A 7,077-nucleotide genomic window follows, 5' to 3' on the forward strand; every position below is an offset into this window, starting at 1 on the left:
TTAAATTGAGTCTCGCTCTGTTGCCAGGCTGGAGTGCAGTGGTGTGATCTCAGCTCACTGCAGCCTCTGCCTCTTGGGTTCAAGCAATTCTCCTGCCTCAGCCTCCTGAGTAGCTGGGACCACAGGCATGCACCACCACGCCCAGCTAATTTTTTATATTTTAGTAGAGACAGGGTTTCACCATGTTAGCCAGGATGGTCTTGATCTCCTGACATCCTGATCTGCTCGCCTTGGCCTCCCAAAGTGCTGGGATTACAGGCGTGGTCTACCGCGCCCGGCCACGGTTACTCTTAAGTCTACATAAAAGAAAAGAAGAGGGTGTGTGTGTGTGTGTGTGTGTGTGTGTAATCTTGAAGGGTGAGGGCTAAAGATAAAGTGAATGTAGACCATTTTGGACATTCAATAATTGTGTGTGTGTGTGTGTGTGTGTGTGTGTGTATCAGGCAGTACCCCATATAGCAGGCAGTACCCCATAAGTTTAAAGAAGGTAACTTTTTATTACTTAAAAAGAAAAAGATATGTTAAATATTTTCTAATCTTTTTGAGCACTTACTCTGCATTAGGCCTGAATCTAATAGTATTGTGGATACTATTTCATTTATTCCTATGAACCTTATGAGGAGTTGCTATAATTATCCCCATTTTCTAGATGAAAAAATGAAGGCCTGGAGACCTGTGTCCCACAGCTAGTGTAACACACTGTCCCACAGCTAGTATATGAAGAAATGTAAGATGGAGCCTGGGTTATGTTCCATGAAGAGTCATAACCTTTTAGAATCAACATTATAGATAACTAAGCTCTGATTTCTTTATTTTTAAAAGGATTTTTGGTATTACTACCAGATCACAATAGCTGATTGTGCATACTATTGGCCCACTCTATCAACAATAATATTTTTCTTTCAACCACTGCAAAAGTGATATTATAATGTTCTAAGGAAAATCACATTGTTTGGTACATAAATGTTTGTTGCAAGAAGGAAGGAGAACCCCTGTTCCCAACCAAGATGGAAGGGTATGGGCTGGATTTACCCAGCCACCTATAAGAACAACAACAAAAAACAAACAAACAAACAAAAAACTGGACAAAACATGTGAGATCATAGTTTCACTTTGCTGGGCAATGGACAACAAAGAATACTGATCATTAAAAGATAAGAAACAAGCAAGGTGAGTCCTATGATTGCCCAGCCTAATAGCTTAAGAGAGTTTCAGGTCTGCAGTGCAGGAAGGTAAAACCTAAGCAGAACTCAGTAGGCTCTCTGAGTTGAGACAGAGTTGAAAGTTGGGAAGACCAAAGCCACCTGAGTTCACAGAACAGAGAATCAGACCAAAAGGACTACAGAGAACTACCATAGAACACTCTTGAATATTTAGCAAAGTACTGAGAAGCACATGTAATGAAACAACCTATGGCCCAGGAATGAACTATTTGAAAGGATTAGAAGGAACATTAGTCAGTATTCTCACAAGACCAGAAATTAGCTCTCAATTAAGCACAGATTTGGTCCCACTTAACAAATTTTAAAAGTTAAGTCCTTATATTAGAGAATTTCACACTGCTATAAAGAACTTATAAAAGTGACTTATAAAGGAAAGAGGTTTAATTGACTCACAGTTCAGCATGGCTGGCGAGGCCTCAGGAACCTTACAATCATGGTGGAAGGTGAAGGGGAAGCAAAGCACCTTCGTCACAAGGTGGCAGGAAGAAGAAGGAATGCAGGAAGAACTACCAAACATTTATAAAATGATTAGATCTCATGAGAACTCACTCACTGTCACGAGAACAGCATGGAGGAAACCACCCCACAGTTCAATTGCTTTCACCTGGTCTCTCCCTTGGCACGTGGGGATTATGGGAATTATAATTCAAGATGAGATTCAGGTGGGGACATGAAGCCTAACCATATGAGTCCTCCAGGATCAAACTGTTTCTAAATGATGTAACCATACCCCAGGGAAGGAAAAAAGCTTACGAAGGTCTATAGGTATACAAAAACGTCCAGCACCCAGCTAAGTAAAATTCAAGATGCCTGAAATTGAAACAAATATGACTGGGTATGTCAAAAAGCAAGAAAATATAACAAATAATTAGGAATGAAAAAAATTAAGTAATTGAAACTTTCAGAAGTGACATAGATGATAGAATTATAATACAAGGACATTAAAACACTTTTTTAAAGCTATATCCCGTTTCTTCTAAAAGTTAGACGAAGACATAGAAGGGATATGTATATATTTTCAAAGAACCAAATCAAACTACTAGAGCTGAAAACAACAATGTCTGAAATTAATGGTAGATGAGACATAGTAAAAGAAAAGAGAAACGATTTATGACCTTGAATGTACTGCAATAGAAACTATCCAAAATAGAGCATACAAAGAAAGAATAAAAGGCACAAATTACCAGTATCAGGAATAAGAGAATGACAGCACTACATATTCCACAAATATCAAAAGGAAAATAAGCTAATATTATTAGCAGTTTTATGCCAATAATTCTGGCAAGTTAGAGGAAATGGGTTAGGATTTCTCAAAAGTTACAAATGAGCAATGCTTCCTAAGAAGAAATAGATAAGATGATCTGAATATCCCTGTACATATTAAAGAAAGAGAATTTGTACTTTAAAACCTTCCTAACCTCACCACCAAAACAAACAAACAAACATAAAACAACCCAAAACAAAAAACCCAAAACCACAGGACCACAGGTCCAGATAGTTTTGCTAGTGAATTCTACAAAACATTTAAATTCTATAGGAAGGAATAACCTTCATCACATTCCATGAATCCAGCACTGCTCTGATACCAAAGCCAGACAAAGACATTACAAGAAAAAAAGAACAAACTAAACCCAAAGTCAGCAGAAGAAAGAAAACCTTAAAGATTAGACCAGAATTGAACACAATAAAGAATAGAGGTCAGGCAAGGCAACTCACACGTGTAAACTCAGCACTTTGGGAAGTTGAGGCAGGAGGATAACCTGAGCTCACGAGTCTGAGACCAGCCTGGGCAACATGGCAAGACTCTGTTTCTACCAAAAAAAAAAAAAATGTAATTAGCCAGGCATGATGTCTTCTGCCTGTGATCCCGGCTAGTTATGAGGCTGAGGTAGGAAGATCACTTCAGCCTGGGATGTCAAGGCTGCAATGAGCTGTGCTCGTGCCACTGCACTCCAGCCTGGATCAGAGAGAGAGACCTTGCCCCCTCCTCAGGCAGCAGCAACGCGGAGGAAACGGGAGTGAACGGAGAGCTTAGTGACCATCATGAGCCTCCTCAACAAGCCCAAGAGTGAGATGACCCCAGAGGAGCTGCAGAAGCGAGAGGAGGAGGAATTTCACACGGGTCCACTCTCTGTGCTCACACAGTCAGTCAAGAATAACACCCAAGTGCTCATCAACTGTCGCAACAATAAGAAACTCCTGGGCCGGGTGAAGGCCTTCGATAGGCACTGCAGCATGGTGCTGGAGAACGTGAAGGAGATGTGGACTGAAGTCCCTAAGAGCGGCAAGGGAAAGAAGAAATCCAAGCCAGTCAACAAAGACCGCTACATCTCCAAGATGTTCCTGCGCCAGGACTCGGTCGTCGTGGTCCTGCGGAACTCGCTCATTGCCGGCAAGTAGGGGCTGCCTATCCATCGACAGAACTCACTCTCCTGTCCTATGAAGACCGCTGCCATTAGTGTTGAAAATAATAAAGCTCTGCGTTTTTTTCTAAAAAAAAAAAGAAAAAAAAAACAAACAAAAACGAGAGAGACCCTGCCTCAAGAAAACAAACAAAAAAAAAGGAAAAAAAGAAAAAGAAAAATTGTAGAAAAATACCAATGAAATTGAGTTGAAGTTTTAACAAGATAAAATTGACAAACCCTTAGACTAGCAAAAACAGAGGACTCTCAAATAATGTCAGAAATTAAAGAGGAGACATTACAACTGATACAAAGAGATAGGAAGAATCATAAAAGATAGTTATTAACAAGTATATATCAACAAATTGGATAATCTTTAAGAAATGAGTAGATTCTTAGAAATGTAAGGATCACACACTAAGACCAAATGAGATTTATCCCTGGGATGCAAGGATGGCTCAACATATGCAAATCAATTAATGTGATAGATCACACTAACAGAATGATGAATTTTAAAATCATGTGATCATTTCAATAGATGCAGAAAAAGTATTTAATGAAATTCAAAACTTTTGTAATCTAATGAATACTATAACTAAATAATTATACTCTCAAAAAGCTAATGTAGAGGGAATTTGCAAAACATAATAAAGGCCATAAATGACAAGCCCACAGCTAACATTGTACTCAATGGTGAATAACTGAAAGCTTTTCCTCTAAGATTAGGACTAAGAAAGGATGCCCAGCAACAGTAATTAAAACAGTATGGTACTGGTATAAAAAAGATCTATAGATCAATATAACAGAAAGCCTGGAAATAAAGGTATGCATATACAGTCAACTGATCTTTAACAAGGGTGCCAACAAAGCACAGTGGGGAAAGGTCAATCTCTTCAACAAATGATGTTGGGAAAACTGCATATACACATGTAAAAGAATGACTTTGGACCATTACCTTACACCGGAAAATCAATTAAAATTGATTTAAGATTTAAATGTAATTTTTCAGCCCCTAAAATTTTACAAATTCATAAACTGTAAAATGCCTAGAAGAAAACGTTGGGGGAAAACTTCATAATATTGGTCTTAGCAATGATTTGTTAGATATGACAGCAAAACACAAGCAGCAAAAGCAAAAATAGACAAGTAGAACTACATAAAACTAAAAAGTTTCTGCACAGCTAAGCAAACAACAAAATGGAAAAGCAACCTACTGAATGATATAAAATGTCTGCAAACCATATATCTGATAGAAGGTTAATATAAAAAGTATATAGGGAACTCCTGCAACACAATAGCAAGAAAAAGTACATTTAATGGACAAAAGACTGGATAGACATTTCTCAAAAAGAGACATATAAATGGACAACAGGTATATGAAGGATGCTCAACGTGACTAGTCGTCTAGAGAATGCAAATGAGATATCACCTCACACCTGTTAGGATGGCAATTATTAAAAAAAGAAAAGATAAACGTTGGTGAGGATGTGAAGAAATTGGAACCCTTGTGCACTGTTGGTGGGATTGTAAACTGGTGCAGCTGCTATGGAAAGCAGTATATAGACTCCTTAAAGAATTAAAAATAGAACCACCATATGATCCAGTAATCCCACTTCTGGTATATATCCCAAAGAATTGAAATCAGAATCTCAAATTGATATTCAATCTCCTATGTTTATTGCAGCATTATTCACATTAGCCAACACATCAAAACAACCTTAATCTCCATCAATGGATGAACAGATAATGTGGTATATACACCATGGAATAATATTCAACCTTAAAAAATAATCATGTCATGTGTGACCACATGGATGAACCTGGAGGACATTATGCTAAGTGAAATAAGCTAGTCACAGAAGGACACATACTTCATGACTCAACTTATATAAGGTATCTAAAATGGTTACATTCATAGAAGCAGAGAGTAGAATGATGGTTGCCAGAGTCCGGGAAGGAAAGAAATGGGGAATTGATGCTCAGTGGGTACAAAGTTTCAGCTATGCAAGACAAACACATTCTAGAGATCTGTTGTACAACCTTGGGTTTATAGTTTACAATAGTCTATGTGCACTTAAAAACTTATTTAAGAGGGTAGGTTTTATGTGAAGTTTTCTTAACACAACAACAACAACAAAAACTAAAGACCAATATGCTTCATGAACACAGATATAGAAGTTCTAAACAAAATTTTAGCATATCAAATTCAACATTACATAAAATGGACAATATATCATGATCCAGTGGAGTTAATTCCAGGAATTCAAGGCTGGTTTATCATTTGAAAATCAGTCAACATAATTCACCATATTAAAACCAAAATTTTAAAGAAAATGCATTTGATGTTGACAATTCCAATGTCTTTTCCTAACTAAAACTCCCAGCAAACTAAAAATAGAAGAAGACTTCCACAATCTGATAAAAGGTATTCATGGAAAAGTCTACAGCTAACATCATACTTAATAGTGAAGGACTGAATGCTTTCCCTCTAAAATCAGGAAGGAGGTAAAGATGGTCTTGATATTTTTATTCAACATTGCATTTAAGGTTATAGCCAATGTAAGAAAGCAAAGAAAGGAAAAAAAGGCATCAATAATGGAAATGAGATAGGTAGGGTGGAGCAAGATGGCCGAATAGGAACAGCTCCAGTCTCCAACTCCCAGCGCAAGCGACACAGAAGACAGGTGATTTCTGCATGTTCAACTGAGGTACTGGGTTCACCTCACTAGGGAGTGCGGGACAATCAGTGTTGGTCAGCTGCTGCAGCCCGTCCAGCAAGAGCTGAAGCAGGGCGAGGCATCGCCTCACCTGGGAAGCACAAGGGGGAAGGGAATCCCTTTTCCTAGCCAGGGGAACTGAGACACACAACACCTGGAAAATCAGGTAACTCCCACCCCAATACTGCGCTTTACCAAGGATCTTAGCACACGGGCACACCAGGAGATTATATCCCACACCTGACCGGGAGGGTACCACGCCCACAGAGCCTCCCTCATTGCTAGCACAGCAGTCTGTGATCTCCAGGCAAGGCAGCAGCGAGGCTTGGGGAGGGGCACCTGCCATTGCTGAGGCTTAAGTAGGTAAACAAAGTCGCTGGGAAGCTCAAACTGGGTGGAACTCACAGCAGCTCAAGGAGTCCTGCCTGTCTTTGTAGACTCCACCTCTGGGGACAGGGCACAGCTAAACAACAACAACAATAACAACAACAAAAAAGCAGCTGAAACCTCTGCAGACACAAACGACTCTGTCTGACAGCTTTGAAGAGAGGAGTGGACCTCCCAACACAGAGGTTGAGATCTGAGAACGGACAGACTGCCTGCTCAAGTGGGTCCCTGACCCCTGAGTAGCCTAACTGGGAGACATCCCCCACTAGGGGCAGACCGACACTCCACACCTCACACGGTGGAGTACACCCCTGAGAGGAAGCTTCCAAAGCAAGAATCAGACAGGTA

At 39.5% G+C, this 7,077-nt stretch overlaps 1 protein-coding gene and 1 pseudogene across 3 annotated transcripts in view; both read left to right on the forward strand.

The window, feature by feature from the left end:
* LOC105533311 overlaps window positions 1–3,736 on the forward strand; it is a 25,060-nt pseudogene extending 21,324 nt beyond the window's left edge. The window contains exon 3 of one of the 2 annotated variants that reach the window (XR_001005103.1): window positions 3,272–3,736. The product of XR_001005103.1 is annotated as a small nuclear ribonucleoprotein Sm D2 pseudogene, transcript variant X2 (transcript). Of the gene's footprint in view, window positions 1–3,208 lie in introns of those variants that run through there. The other variant, XR_001005102.1, reaches the window with a different exon arrangement.
* TCF4 (transcription factor 4) overlaps window positions 1–7,077 on the forward strand; it is a 479,608-nt gene that overhangs the window by 18,570 nt on the left and 453,961 nt on the right. The gene's annotated exons all lie outside the window — the stretch shown is intronic.

This window comes from Mandrillus leucophaeus, unplaced genomic scaffold, assembly GCF_000951045.1.
Source record: "Mandrillus leucophaeus isolate KB7577 unplaced genomic scaffold, Mleu.le_1.0 Scaffold124, whole genome shotgun sequence".
NCBI classification, from domain to species: domain Eukaryota; kingdom Metazoa; phylum Chordata; class Mammalia; order Primates; family Cercopithecidae; genus Mandrillus; species Mandrillus leucophaeus.